Source organism: Micromys minutus, assembly GCF_963924665.1.
Source record: "Micromys minutus genome assembly, chromosome: 6".
NCBI classification, from domain to species: domain Eukaryota; kingdom Metazoa; phylum Chordata; class Mammalia; order Rodentia; family Muridae; genus Micromys; species Micromys minutus.
Window position 1 is genome coordinate 26,605,874 of NC_137975.1, and position 16,272 is coordinate 26,622,145.

At 49.7% G+C, this 16,272-nt stretch overlaps 1 protein-coding gene across 1 annotated transcript in view; it reads right to left on the reverse strand.

Moving 5' to 3' along the window:
* The window catches only part of NAV1 (neuron navigator 1), a 247,604-nt gene that overhangs the window by 102,948 nt on the left and 128,384 nt on the right, over positions 1–16,272 (reverse strand). The gene's annotated exons all lie outside the window — the stretch shown is intronic.

Here is a 16,272-nt window from a genome sequence, read left to right on the forward strand (position 1 = left end):
CCCGACTGAGAAAGAGGCTTGGGTGTGGCCAGAGTCTGAACCAATCAGGACCACTTTGCTCAGCCTCGGTTTCTGGACAGGCAGGGTGCTGTTACAGACAAGAGCCTCTAACTGTAAACGAAGCTCTCCTATCTATGGATGAAAATAGCATCCAAAATGATGGAACAACTCAAAAGACCTCCTTCTCCCCCTTCTATTGACCCACCCAAGAAATCTTTATCAAATTTCCACTTGGGCCGTGGTAGCGTACACCTTTAATCCTAGAACTTAGAAGGCAGAGACTGTCAATCTCTATGAGTTTGAGGCCAGACTGGTTTACATAGCAAGTTCTAGGCCAGCTGAGGCTACACAGTGAGGCCCTGTTTCAAAAGAGAAAAGAAAGGAAGGAAGGAAGGAAGAAAGGAAGGAAGGAAGGAAGGAAGGAAGGAAGGAAGGAAGGAAGAAAGAAAGAAAGAAGGGAAAACAGAAAAACCTCTAAAATGAAAAAACAAACAAACAAACAAACTCCAAACAACCCCCCCATCAATACAAAACAAAACAAAAATCCCAAAGATTCGAACTCAACTTGGTACCAGGCACTGTGCTAGGCTCTGAGAACACTAACAAAGAGGCTTGGTCCTTGTCCCATGGATAACCTTTTACATAGAGTTCCAAAGTCACTGTCACTGAAGAACCCAGCTTCCCCAATCCTCATCAAAACTGCTTCAGCAGTTAGGGGCAGAGATAACTTTGACCATCCCTCTCCTTCTTCCCTCAACCCTTCCAGTTCTCTGGGCAAGCCAACCTTATCCCTACTCCCAGGCCCAGCCTCTCTCCACCCACAGACTCAGCAGGAGAGCAAGCTCCTTTTGGCTGCCAAAGAGAACATTTCCGAATCCCCTAAGAGGCATTTTTTTTCTTCTCAAGACTGAGCTCAGGCTGGCTGACTGTCACTGGACAGCTGGCCAAGAGAGGCTGAGGGGGTGGAAAGGCCATGGCTCTCCCCAGAGCCTCTGGGACACCTTCTTCTAGGACCAGCTCCAATCCTGGGCCCAGCCATTTCTGTTTCCCTCTCCTGGGGTCTTGTCCCCATCCTCCAGTTTCTCAAGCCAGTCGCATAGACTCAAACCTCCATGTTGGTGTCAAGGAACGAGGAGAAATGTCAGGCCTCCGTGCCAGTGGTCTGAGCTCTGCCCACAGCCCTGGCGTCATTTCTCTGGCTGCCAGTGCCTGTTTATCCTGGCGAGTGTCACCTTGGGAGCTGCTCCCTGCCTTTAAGTGATGGCTTGGCACAGGACACAGTCAGGGTCAGACAGTGCACCTATATATTTTAAGGCTTAGTTTTCAAGACCTTATGTGGGATCAAGAACACAGCATGAGTTTCCCAGAAGGGTAATGCCTTCTATGGCTTGGACGGAAATGAACCCAAGTTGTACATATCTCCAAAGGGTGTTTCCAAAGATGAGAGTGACAGAGGAAGGTTATTCAGAGGCTTCTGGGTGCGCCCAGTCCTTTGCACACATCATCTAGCCAACCCCAATGGGAGATTTGTGCTATCGTTCCATTTTACAGACGAGAATACTGATACTTTGAGATCAAATAAATTACTCAAGCCGCACACAGTTAGCCTGAAGCACAGGGTAAAGCTAGAGTCTGAAGGAAGCGCAACCTCTTTTGATGTAACACAGGGCATTCCTGTAGCAGCAGCATCATGCACAGTGACTGCATACAATAAGTGCTTAATGATATCCCAAGATTTAGTTAGAGCTACCCCCATCTAAAAATTTTCGTGTGTGTGTGTGTGTGTGTGTGTGTGTGTGTATGTACATATGTGTGTTGTATGTGTGTAGAGTGTTGGATACTGTGACATTAAAAAATGTCCCCCTCCTTTTAAGGAAAAACGTTTACGACATACAGTTAGTCCGCTTCATTCCTAATTTTCTAGGCTTCAGGGCACTGCAGGGAATGATGGGAAGTAGAACCCAGAATTTTGGTAGTGGCTGAGAACAATATATCAACTCCCAACACACCAATCACATCACCGTTTCGCCCCAGCCTCCTCAAAGACGTCTACCCCAAGCCCTACATTTGTCCGTATGAACAGAGTAGAGTCGGTCACACACACCCCTCTCCACCTCAAGGGCGAGACTCTTCAAAAACCAGAGATATCAAGGTCCTGGAGATGGCTTGGCCCAGTCCTGCGTGTCACAGAGGTGGGGTGCCAAGGTGCAGGAGCACAAACATCTGGGAATGGCAGATCTGTTCAGTGCCCTGGTTGGGACGGTCGGGAAGAGGCGACACCCTAAAGCTCCCTGGGTGCCTCAGCAGTGTCGCCTAGTGGCCATCACAGGCATGACACCTTACACTTCCACAGCTGGGTCGGCTGGGTGTGTGTGTGTGTGTGTGTGTGTGTGTGTGTGTGTGTGTGTGTGTGTGTGTAATATGTAGTATATGTGTGTGATATTCATACTTCTGATTGCCAAGTAATTTTTCTGTGTTTATTGTATATTAAGTTGTATTTGCAAAAGAACTCATCCACCCCTTACCCTCACCCACTCCAGATCCGTACCCTGCTCTACCCCAGCACCCAGCCATTCTTACTAAGCTTTGCCTCTTTCTCACTGTGTGCAGTGGGAATGAAGATATGGGAAGAGGTGGATGGATTGGAAGTCTTAGTCGGTTTGCAATGACATTAACATAACCTAAAACTTTATTCTACTGGCTACGTCCTGATGTCTCGGAGCTACCTCCCTGTGTCTTGGTCAACACTGTGGTCTTAGCATAGGTGAGTCTGAGGGGAAAGCTGAGGTATGTCAAAGGTGGAGGAGTCTACTGTCACTAAGGATGTTTCCAACCTATGTGACACCTTTGTGCACGTTAGAGCTAATTTTTTTGCAGAAGACATCATAGCTCCAAGGATTGTGTGTGTGTGTGTGTGTGTGTGTGTGTGTGTGTGTGTACAGTCTTGCTACAGATCAACAGTTAAATATATTGGACACACAGGTGCATGCACACAGTAATTCCAGTGAGCACGTGTTTGCCCTATGTGAGGCTCAATGCTAAGCATGTGACTCTGTGGCATTTCATTTGATTCTTCGTATTTGTTTGGATTCCAATCCTCCTATTCTTTCCATGACGATACATTACCTCAGAATATGCACATCTCACCAAGGTGTGCTGACACAGTGCTCTGCAATTCTGCAGATACGCACACGAAGTGGTTTGGATGGCTCTGCCTCCCATTGTGGGACAGGAAGGTGACTAAGAAATTCATGAGGAAAAGAGCCAATTTGCACCTAAGAAGGGAAGGCCCAGGGTACACCGAGAGGGAGACATGAGCAGATTCCTTCTACCTGCCTAGCATCAGACAAGGGGAACAGACCTCCCAAGAATGCCAAGACTGAGGCTTTACTGCTAAGCTAAAAACTTGGACAATGGGGAGAAACTGACTTTTAACTTAGTGTCAAGAACATAGTTCTTAGTCTGGTAGCTGTGGTTCACGACTTTAATCTTAGTACCTGAAAGTCAGAGGCCAGCGGAACTCCGAGTTTGAAGGCCAGGCTGGTCTACAGAGTGAGTTCTAGGACAGCCATGTTTATATAGAGGAACCCTGTCTCAAACAAACAAAAACCAACAAAACCAAAAAAGAACACAGTTCTTAGTGTAAAGGAAAAAATCCACCATTTAGGCCCTCTGCAGCTGGCCTGGCCCTGAACAGGTTACTTCATCTTGCTGTGGTTTTCCTTTCTGCTGAGGAGAGGAATGATCTCACTGCAGTGAGGCTTAAGGGCCTAGCTCACTCACACACATAGCATGGTGCCCAGCAGACAGCACACTGCCTGGAAAAACAGCTGAGATCTGGCGAAAGGCAGAGGTAGGCAGAGAGTGTGTGTGTGGGGGGGTTCTCATTCTCTGACACGAACAGGTAGTCCGTGCGCTTGCTGGCTGAGGCCCTCACATCTGGACCTAGGGGCAAGCCTGGGCTAGCTGCTTTGCTCAGAGTTAGTGTTGTTTGTGGGTTGTACTTAGCTACAGGGATTTGCTTGTGAGCCTCCAGATCATATGGACAGAGAGCCTCTGGCTCAGTAAAAGACCCAACAGATTCAGGCAAGTTTCAGAAGTTGGAGGCTCAGGGGTATCCATCACCCCAGTAGTCAGATTGCCCCACGTTCTGGGAGGTTTTAATTATTAGCCAGCAATTAAGTAAATGGCAGTAACTTTTGACTATGGAAGCCTTAATTACCTCCACCGATGTCTCAGAACCCAGAAGCCATGTAGCTCAAGGGAGAGCAACTGAGAACTAGCCCGATCTGCACCTTAGGCTTTACCGTGACTAGCTGGGTGAGGTACAAGCCCCCAGGAGGGACAGAAGTAAGCCAACTGCCACCCTCTCACATTAAGGACAGGAAGTGACCCCTCCTTCGAGTCCACAGAGGGGAGTAGGGCTGCTGTGACTCCTGGCATGGGTTCTTTTCCTCACTGGCCAGTACTGTGGGCTGAGACAGAGACTCAGATGTGTCTGCAGAAGAGGTAAGTCACAGCCAGAATTAACCACAGGGGATGGTCTGGGCCTACATCCATGTAGAAATCCAGGCCAGCCTAAACGACCTGGAAACAGGAAGCGCCAGGCCTCTCCATGTCTGTTTCTCTCACATTCACACACCTCAACAACCCTTCAGAGGAAGGCAATCCCCCAACCCTTATTTGATTCCCCACTACAGGGGTCTGAACTTTAAACTCTGGAAATCTACCACAGTTTCAGCTTCTACAAAGATTCCAGCCCTAGCCAGCGGCCCGTCTTCTCCCCGTATTTACAGCAACAATAGAAAGACACTGGTGTTTTACACTGGGCTGCCAGAACCGGTTAAGCAGTACACCGTGTTTCAGTGGCTCAAATGTCTAAGCAGTACACTGTGTTTCAGTGGGTCAAAAGACATAAATCTACCCTCTCAGGCAAGAGCAGGCCAGGCTGGCCACAAGGCACTCCTGGTCTAAGGGCACATCCCAGGGTATCCCCAGTGGCTTGGGGTTAAGCCAGGCAGTTCTGTGGGTTCTGTACCAGCGTCCTTTGACTGAATCCACTCCTACACCTGCAAAGGCTGACTCAGACACCCTGGCTGGGGAAAGCTAAACTCTGACAAGTTGAGTGCTACACAGACCTCCCCTGCCCAAAGGTAGAGCACGGCAGCTTGTCTGAGAGGCAACTCCACCCTCTTTTTCCACCTCTTCCCAAATCATCTGCTCACCCCAAAGGTCCTAGGAGACAGGGTGGGCCTCCATGCCAGAGACACTCCACTGTCATGGAGCAGGCAGCCAGGAAACCCCATTATTCCTCTCAAACCCCCCCCCCCACTGAAGTCACAATATTGTCAGAGGCTGTTAACACAGAACTCTGCAGTGTGGCAAATCCTGTGCTTGTAGCTGCTCTGATCACTCCTGCTCCCCAAATGAGCTCCCCGGAGATTTTCTCTTTACCCTGGAGAACCCTGAACCCACTCAGTCAGTGAGTGGGCTGACTGGGGTACCCCTGATAGGTGCCCCATCATGAGGCACCAGAGAGAGCCAGGGCTAAAATTAAAAAAAAAAAAAGAAAAAAGAAAACACATTGGCCATATGGGAACACTGGACCAAAACTAGAACCTCACACAAACCTGGGGCTAAACGAGAAAGGTATGCACAAGCATTACAGCCTGGAATTTGCCAGTCAGGAGTCTACCTGGCTGATGTGCAGTTTTGATTTTCATTGAGGCAAAAGTCCCAAAGGAATATATCAACCAGCTGTGGAACTTGGATAAATGACTTCTCCTTGAACCTCCTGGTCTGTAAATAAGGGAGCAATGTAGTTGACTACGTTCTGCTGGTGTGATTCTATGACTCTGCGCTAGGCTGAAGTCTGCATAAATGCTCGCTTTTAAGATTCCAGGGTGTCACCCCCCAAAGTTTTTGGTTCAGCTGCCTGGAGGTGGCCCCTGGGAATATGCTACGCTGCCGGCTCCTAAGTCAGGTGCTGTGGTCAGAAGGTCCTACTTTGCTTTTGGCACAGGAGATCTGACAAAGCACCAGGGCTCAACATCCCTACCCAAAGTGATGGAGAAATGCTAGCCACCAAAATCTTGCCAGTTCTCTGGGGCTTGTTGCAGAGAACAACCACACGAGGGCGCTAGGGGTCCTCAGCCGCCTGTAGCCTTGCTTTTTACATTGATGCCGCAATGCTGTAAGACCAGCAGCTAGCTGCCTAGCTGTCCGGTTTGGGAGAAGTCGCCCAAAGGCCCCTTTCCCTTTAGATTCTGCTTAGAATTGCTTCTTTGCAGGCCCTGCACTTCCGGGGTAGACCTGCTTTGTACCCCTCAGTCGCTGACCTGGCTAGGTTAGCACACTTGAAGAAGAGTCTAGTGTCTGCAGTATCGATTTTTGGGCACCATCTACCCAGGCAGTGCCTACCCTGTTCCTGGTGGACCAGAGCAGGCCCTGGATTACTGAGATTTTTTTCAACCTCTTAAGGTAAAAGTAGGCTCTGGAGACCCACAGTCTTCCTTGGCAAGCTCACATTCAGAGCCAGAGTTTGCGAGAGAATCCAGCTTGCCTTTCTACACAAGCAGCCTGGGGAAGTGTGTGGGGGTCCAAGTCTGTTCTCTCCTTTCTGCTCTTCTGCAGTGTGCTTGGGGACAGTGGCTTTCTGGGAGAGGTAGGAGGATAGATTCCCTTCCATTATGCCCCATCAGGGTCCTTTTGGGAAGAGAGGAGGTCTCTGCAGTCAGCTGAAGGCAGACAGGGAACCCCACAAGGCTGCAACGGAACACAGCACAGTGTCACACAGCCCTGTGTACAAATGCAGCCTTTGGACTTGGGAGTAAGCTTATAGGCCCGGGGGACCGCTACTTCTCAATGACTTGCACTTGGAGAAGGCTTTGCTAGATTAAGGACAATTAGTACCGCGGGCCAAGAGACCAGAAGAGGACCTTGTTTGGAATGACTGTTGTAAGATCCGTTCATCTGTCTGTCCATTCGTCTTTTTTCCCCTCCCTCCCTCTCTCCCTTCCCCCTCTCTGCTTTGTTTGTTTGTTTGGTTTTGAGACAGGGATTTCTCTGTGCAGCCCTGGCTATCCTGGAACTCACTCTGTAGGCCAGGCTGGGCTCCAACTGAAGAGATCTGTCTGCCTCGGGAATAAAGGTGTGAGCCACTTCTGCCTGGCTAGGCCTATCTTTTTCTATTACACTTCTAAAGAAATCCCTCCAATCCCTTTTCCTTTGAACGGCATGTTACAGGATGAGAGAGGGTTCCGAAGATTTGACACTGAACTGGGCTTGTAAGCAGGCTTTCAGCTGAGCATAACTAACAGTCAGTCACCTGTCTCAGACACTCAGGCAAGTCACTGCTAAGAACAGGCCCAGGATCTCCTGCCTGGTGAACCTCAAGGTTTACTGGAAATGTCTCCTGTTTTAACAATGCCCAGAGCCTTCCAGTGACACTCTGCTCAGAAGATGTTGATGAAGTCTCTTGTGCAGCTGCTTCTGGGAACCGGGAATGGTTGTTATAGCAACAGTTTAGACAGCAGAGAGCCATCTGCAGGCAAGGCTGTGGGGAGAGGAGGAAAGGGGCTGGGCTCAGGTGTGAACAGCATCGGAAGAGTCTGGGGGGATTGCTGGTTGTGACCTTCGTTAATACTAGGTCTTGGCTAACTCTTGTATCTCTGACACTAGGTACTGTCCTAGAAGCTTTATGTATATGAACCCTGTTTGGTTGCACGACACACCTGGGCTGGTCTATTTATTACCCCAACGTCATAGCTGAGAAAACCGGGCTTCAGGGCAGCCGAGACTGCCGTCCAGGGTGACACAGCAGCACATGCCGAGCCAGCCTCGCCCAATACTGGCGTCACGAGCTAGAGATGGTGAGACATGTAGACCAGGTTTAATCACATGCTATAAAATCCACTTTTTAAAATGCATAACTCCATGGCTTTTAGCATGTTTGTACATCATCACTCACGTGCTTTCAAAATATTTTATCATCTCCCAGGTAAGCCCTCTACACTAAGCACTCACCTGACTTTCTCTCCCTCCTCTAACCCCGGGCAAATACCAGTCTACCTTCTGACCCTGCAAATCCACCCGTTCAGGACCCTTCATACAAACAGAACCGCACGCCTTTGTGGCTTCTGTCACTCTGCACTGCCTTCCAAGTTGGTCTACGTTGTACTATGTTTCACCCCCCTGTTCCTTTTCATGGCTGAATAATATTCTAAGGCGTGGATAATATTTGCTCATCTAGCCATCATTTGATGGACATTTGCTTCAACCCTACTTTTTGCCCAGTGTGAATAATGGTGCCACAAAAATTCACACACGTGCTGAGATCTGCTTCCATTTCTCCTGAGCGCACGCTTAGGCGTTGTGTTGTGTTATACTGTGCACTCCTAATATACTTAGGATCATGTGGTGATTGTACATTTAACATTTTGAGGAATGGCCACACTGTCACCCAAAGTGTACTATGGCTCATTCTGGCTTCCGCCCAGCCTCAGCAACACTTGTCATTGTCTCTCACATGGTGGGCAGCCCCGTGTGCCAGGCTGTGTCACCACAGATCCAGCATGTGTTTTCCTACTGAGCTGAGAATGCTGAACACCTTTTATACTGGCACTAACTAAGGCACAATTCCCTCCACAGCATCAGCCGCATTTCAAGTACTCACCAGTGGCCCTGCCACACTGGCTGCGGAACCACTGCAGCCCAGCTACACAGCGTTCCTGAGAGTGCTGGGCACTGTGTGGCAGGCCAGAGTCCACTGGAGTGGGGCCGGATAATGCCACAAGTCTGACACACACCCTGCCCTGAGCCTCCCTTCATTCTGCCAGAATCAGCCCCCCTGGGAGGGACTGATTTTATGTGTGTCTCCTGCTTTTATGCACAATCCGGTCCATTTTCCGGGTGGACCCAGCTTCATGTTCCCAGGGTCCTGACACTGGGACCCAAAGTGGGTCAGTCATATGCTTGTCAACAGCATGACTAGACCTAGAGGCAGACAGGAGCAGAAGGTAAGCCCTGGCTGGATACGTGGCTGCCTCTCACATAGCTCCACCCCCAGGTCTCTCTCCCTCAGACCTGTTCCTAAAAGATGTCACCCTTCCAGAACCTGTCCCTAGAAGTCACTCTGTGAAGGTGACAAAGCCTGTGGACCTCAGACCAGGCCTGACAATGAACGGTGTAGGGTTGGTTTGAAAGATTCTGAGGGAGAAAGCTAGGGGCAAAGTTTGGAAGCTGTTCGCTCGCCCCTCCAGCTCCCTGAACCCACACAGCATCTGATGTGGTCTCAGCCTTGGTGCTGACTGATGTTACTGCCAGGCTACCTCTCAGAGGAATGTAGTTCTGGGACCGCCTTCTATGTTGCTGATCCCCGGCTTCCATCACCGAGACCTTTGGGTTCAGCCATCTGTCACTACCTCCAGGGTGACCCTCAACGCCTTAGACAAAGGCTTGGGAGCACCCACCTGCCCCCTCCCAGGGCTTAGACACAAGGCAGAGTTAACAAGCTGTTAGCTTTAAGAAAGACTTTCAATTGTGAGACAGAGAATCCCACAATGAGTTAGATTAAAATCTGCGGAAGAGATAGTATTCTTGGGGACAGTAAGGGATGGAAAGAAAGGAGACCATTTCCTGAGCGTGTTCTATGTGCCACAATTGACCCTAAACATGGATAGACATTCTGTCCTTGGAAGACAGGGATCCTGAGGGGATAAAAACAGTTATCCCTATTTACAGGTGTTTGCTTCTAAGAGGCCGGCTAACTCTCTAAGGGATCTAGGTTCCGGTCTCTTCGAAGCCCTTGCCCCCTTCCTAAATAAATTACCAGTGCCAACAAAGATAACCTGGCCGGGCACAGGAGGCCCTTCCTGACTGGCGTGTTGGGAGTCAGTCCTCACAGACCACAGGATGAGGCCTGTCCTCCGCTCTGGGATGAATGAGATAAATCATTGCCAAGAGACAGGGGAGTCATGGGCCACTGGCCAGACCAAGGGTTTTTTACCTCCACGATGCAGGGCCGCCCGCCAGTCTGGCAGGCTTTATTGGCAGCCACTGCTCCTGTCCAACACTTCCTCGAGGGAGTCCTTTCTCCCCAACTGGGCTTTGTCCCAGCTCCACAACCTGCAAAGCTTCTGGCCTTGGAAGAAGCTTCCTAGAACGCCTGGCAGGCGGGGCTCTAGGCCTGCTTGCCAAGCCGAGGCCAGTTACTGCCTGCACAAAACATTCAGAACTCTCTGTCCGATTCCAGAGGCAGCCTGGGAACCCGGGCCACAGGGCCACCTGGGGGTGCAGCAGCCGTGCCTTCATCTGCTGATTCCTCACAGGGAATACCTCAGGTGGGAAGAGTGGAGAGAAGTAAGGCCTTCCTGCCCAGTCCTGCCCTCACTAGCTGATCTCTGCCCCGAGGAACGTGGTCGCCTACAGCTAGAAGGAGAGCAGTGTCAGCATGAACTCCAGCCTGGGAGTAGAAGCTCTGTGTCCAAGTCTCGGGATCTTCTGGGGCCTGTGAGCAAGCTGATTAGTCTCTCCAGGCCTCAGTTTCTCCTGGGAAAGACCATTAGGCTCATTCCTACTCTGAGAGTAGGGGAGGGGACTAGAAAGAGACACGTGAGCTGCCATCTGCAGAACCACGAGTTGGTGCCAGCTCCCAAGGGCAGGCGGGGCTTCATGGGAACCCCATCAGAGTTGGGGAGGGAGGAGGCTGCGTAAGATCCGGAAGAAGCAATGGGGGAACACCCAGGCCTTCCACCAGCCCGTGTCCAGGGCCTGCACTCAGCTCAACAGCCATGTACCTCCTGAGCGGCTGAGCACCTTAAGGGTAGCCGTTTGAACGTCCACGAACTTTCCAGGATGACCATCCTGTATCTGAGTTAAAGGACAATATAACCTTTTCTTCTTTTTTTAAAAATTATTTTATTTTTAAGGTATGAGTGGTCTGCTACATATACATCAGAAGAGGGCACCAGATCTTATAACGGTTGTGAGCCACCATGTGGTTGCTGGGAATTGAACTCAGGACCTCGGGAAGAGCAGTCAGTGCTCTTAACCCCTAAGCTATCTCTCCAGCCCACAATATATCTTCTAATGTGGAGTGCCTACTCCTCATACCCCACTTTGGACTGGCTGCCAGATGTGTCCAGGCTGTGCAAAAAGTCAGAAGACACAAGTATGTGGAGGAAGGTCACACTTTGTGGGCAGAATCACTTGGACTAGCCTGGCACCCACACAGGGCAAAGCACAGTGATAGCCCTACGCCCAGGGCTCTGGAGAGTTAGAGCCAGGGTGCCTGTCTGCAGCACAAGGAGAGGAAGACCTTGCCCTGAAGGGACTAAAAGAAGCCACCAAATGTCACTTGTTGTGTATCTCTACCCTTTGAACTCATCCAGGTTGTAGCAAGAGGCCGTGAGCATAGCCTGCTAGCCCTAGAGATTAATTTAAAGTTGAAAGAGGGCAGCTCTTAAAGGAAGTAATCAGAAGGAAAATGGAGAGGCGTGTGTGTGTGTGTGTTTGTGTGTGTGTGTGTGTGTGTATTAGTCTGTGTGTAGGAGTCAGGGTGCATGTCTGCACTCAAACATGTATATGTGTACATATATGTATATTTCTGTGTGTGTGTGTGTATGTGTGTAGGAGTCAGGGTGTAACTGTAGATGTGTGTGTGTGTGGGAGTCAGGGTGTGTGTGTTAGTCTGTCTGCACTCGAACATATGTATACGTACACATATATGTATTTCTGTGTGTATCTTTCTCTCTCTCCCCGTGTGTGTGTGTTTCTCTGAGTAGAACCCAAGGCCTGGCTGACCTCAATTCTTAGAAATACAGCAACCCTCTGGCAGACCCTGTGCCATCTGTCTCTCCACCTTTGGAGCACCTATTTGATGCCTCCTGTGTGCCAAGTATTTCACACACTTCAAGCCTTCAAAGCTCTCACAGAGAGCCTGATTAGCAGTTTGCATTTGCTGGGGTTTGAACCCCAATTCACCAACTCCAGCCCTAGTGCTCACCGCACTGGATCCCTGAGACGCCTGTAACTCCCCCATCTGTTGTTTTCAATGACTAAGAAACACAACAGAGCCCAGAGCCTGACTAGTCATGGCTCTCTGGACTCCCTGTTGTACCCCATTTCCTATCCCCCTACCCCTTCTGCCTCTGCAGTTAGAGCAGGTAGTCACGGCCTCTCCCTGAAAATGATCTTCTGCCCATCTCTGGCCAGAAGCTCTAGCAGCTGGTGACCCCTGAGACCCCTCCCTAGGGTCATCTATGTTTAATGATGAGCGGGATGCAGAGGGACTTCAGAACTGGGGAACCAGCAGCCTGGGCCTGGCTGGATTTCCCTGATCCTGGCTTCTAGGCTTTGCTCTCACTTTTGCTCCAACTGGGGCAGCTCACAGCAATGACTGGGGAGCTGCTCACTGCTTCCAGCCCCTTGTTTCCTTATACCCTTAGACCAGGCACCTGTAGGTAGTTGCCATGGGAACAGCTGGCTAAGGCTTCACTCTTGGGGACTACTGAGCCTAGCCTATGTGTGTTCCTTCTCCCACTGGGAAGACAAACTGGAAGACACACTCAGGAGTAAGATATTCATGCAGGAGCACCAAGCCCAGGTTATGGGAATGACATGGGTGTCTTCAAATACCTCAGTCACCTACCACCTACAGTATCTCAGAGCAGGTCCATCCACTAAACCTGAGGTCTTTGAATTTTGAGACCTCAGCATCCCAGATGACCCTAGGGTCCTTGGCCTAGAGTCTGAAGCTATCTGCTTGTACTGGCTAGTTTTGTGTCAACTTGACACAAGCTTGAGTTAATCACAGAGAAAGGAGCCTCAGTTGAGGAAATGCCTCCATGAGATCCAGCTGTAAGGCATTTTCTCAACTAGTGACCAAGGTGGGTGGGCCCAGTCCATTGTGGGTGGTGCTATCCCTGGGCTGGTAGACCTGGGTTCTGTAAGAAAGCAGGCTGAGCAATCCAGGGGAAGCAAGCCAGTAAGTAACATCCCTCCATGGCCTCTGCATCAGCTCCTGCTTCCTGACCTGCTTGAGTTCCAGTCCTGACTTCCTTTGGTATGAACAGCGATGTGGAAGTATAAGCTGAATAAACCCTTTCCTCCCTAACTTGCTTCTTGGTTATGGTGTTTGTGCAGGAATAGAAACCCTGACTAAGACACTGCTATAATTGTTTGACATGGTATTCCTTCTCACCCACCCTATCCTTTCATCCATTCAGCCAGTCTAGCTACCCACTGCATTCTTGCCCACCATTGCACTCTTGCCCACCGTTGCATTCTTGCCCACCGTTGCATTCTTGCCATCCGTTGCATTCTTGCCCACCACTGCATTCTTACTCATCATTGCATTCTTGCTCACCATTGCATTTTGCCCACTACTGTATTCTTGCCCGCCTGTGTGTCCTACTGCTTTATTGGAAGGTGTTTTCCTGTTTAAGTGAAAGTCTGGTTCAGATCACTTCTCTTCACAGAAACTTTCTAGGCCCACATCAGATACAGCTTCCTCAGGTTCTAGAGCTTTCTGTCACTGAATCGTTGATCAAAGAGTACATGCTGTCCCAAACGCAGCGGCACAACCTTTAATCCCACCACATGGGAGGTGAGGCAGGCAGAACTCTGTGAATTTGAAGCCAGCCTGGTATACCTAGTAAGTTCTAGGACAGCCAGAGCACAGTGATAGCCTTTCTCAAGGAACAAACAAATAGAGGGGTACATGTCACCTCTGCAGTGGTTTTGCCTACTGTGACCACTACCCTCCCAACAGACTTATCCAATGCCACATCACTGCTCATCAAGCTCATCAAGTACCCAGGAAAAGTAGCCCGAATGACCCCTGCAGACTGTTCTTCACCTGGCCCTTCCCCTTGGTATACAACACTATTCCTTTCTCAGAGTCCCCGTAGCAGACTCCACCACAGCCTTTGTGTCCCTTCTGACTCTTTACACAGCTGCTGGCTCTGAGGACAGAAGCCCTATGCCATTCATGTTTGAATGACTGTACCTGACACGGTACTTAGGCCACAGCTGGTGTCTTAGTCAGGGTTTCCATTGCTGTGAAGAGACACCATGGCCGTGGGAACTCTTATACAGGAAAACATTTCACTGAGGTTGGCTGACAGTTCAGAGGTTCAGTCTATTCTCATGGCATAAAGCACAGCGACACTCAGGCAGACATGGTGCTGGAGAGGTAGCTGAGAGTTCTATATATGGATCAGCAGGCATCAGGAAGGGACAGTGACATTGGGCCTGGCTTGATCAACTGAAACCTTGAAGCCCATACTCTGTGACACACACTTCCTCCAAGAAGGCCACACCTACTCCAAAAAGGCCACACCCTATAGGGCTACAGGGTCATTCAAACCACCACAGTAGATCTTCAGTGCAAACTTGCTAAATAAATTCATTCCTGGGTCTCTGGTCAGAGCCTTTCTTTCCTTCCTGACTCAGGGCAGATAAACAGAGGAATTAAGGGGACATAAGTGAGCCATAGCCTGGGGTCTGCTAGAAGCATCTTGCCAGTTGAGCAGCAAGAACTAACAAACTCTGCTGTGAAGACTGCCTGCCTACAGACAGCACACCTTCTGTACAGAGCTATTTCGTGTTAGAATAGCAAAGAGCCATGGGTAAGGCCTGAGCTCACACAACCTTCAACTAATCCTTCCGCAGATGCAAACAAGACTACTGGAGTTGTTGTTGTTTCAAGACAGGGTTTCTCTGTGTTGGCCTGGCTGTCCTTTGTAGACCAGGCTAGCCTTGAACCTCAGAGATCTGACTCCCTTTGCCTACCGAATTAAAGGCATGCACCACCACCAGCTGGCTTACTAAAGTTCTGTTACAGTAGAAGATACATCTTCCCTTCCTCATGACTCAGCTCAAACTAACCAGTGCACCTCAAGATCCACCCTATTTACTAAAAACAAACTCGAAATTCCTTAAAGTACCCTAGAAAAAAACACTATCTTCAGAAGCCACCCAAACTGTATGTGTGGTAACTGTTAAGACACAGACCATCTTCGGAGGCGCGCACACCCACGCCTGGGTGGGTGCTCTTCACTAAGTTCTCCTATCAGAGTCCCTGCTGAAGTCATGCTGAATGCTCTTAATGAACTCCAGCTCCAATTTATACCCACTCAGCCTGAACTCTGTGTCTGCTGAGCAGCAAGCTTTGGCCCAGTGGAGACCTGAGAAGACCCCTTCAGGCTGTATCGGTTTCAGGAAGCTGTGTCTCTGATCCCGGACTCTCCCCTGACTGTCCCCACTCCCCTTCCTACCAGGCTCTTCCTGCTCACTGATTAACAAATGAGAAAGGACACCCCGCCCCCCCCCACACCCCTACAGCCTTAACCCGAACTAGCACCATTCCACCCATCTCCAGCTCCTTTCCTTCAGGGACCCTGCCCAAGGACCTCCAGTCTCAGCCCTTTCCTTCCAAATGCAGCAACCTGACTGTCAGTTTCTCCAGCTGTGACAGGCTTTACTTCCCACAGGTGGAGAGGGAGACCACCTTGCCCTTGGTTCTCTTTCTGAGGTGACCCAACCCAAGACTCTGCCTTGGATCCTTTCTGCAGGTAGACTCCGAGGTTCTACCCCATGTTCCAGGTAAACACGTGATTTGTAGTCTGTCTTACATGTATACACACACACACACACACACACACACACATAGACTCTCTCATGCAGCTTGTGCACACATACCACAAAAACGTATACATATAAACCACACCACAAACACTGAACATGCACATGAGCATACTAACACACCACACAAGATTATACATAGACATCAAATGTGCACGCCACATACACACCACAATCACTACAGACACACATCCCAAACATGCATACCACATACAGACTCCAAACACAGCATACACACGCATGCACACACAAACTCGAACCTCTTTGTCTTCCTTTCCAACATCCCAGCCTCCACATTCTCCTCAGGTACAAATCAGTGGGAAATAGCTCCCCAGACACCATAAACGCTTTTAATGGAGACCAGAGAAACTCATTTTAAAGATTTTCCTCCATTTTCAAGGCAATTACAAATTCCTGTTACCTGGGAGTCAGAGCAATTGTCCCCAGGCAGGCAGACATATATTTTACTGGACATACAACTTTTAAACACACACAGAAAAAAAACCCACAATAGAACTCACTTCCCAGACTTTCAAATGGCGCTATCTGTCACTCACCCTAATTCCCCTCTTTCGATGGCCCTTTCCCTTAAAAGGCTTCTAAAGGACTTCACTCAGCCAGCTGTTA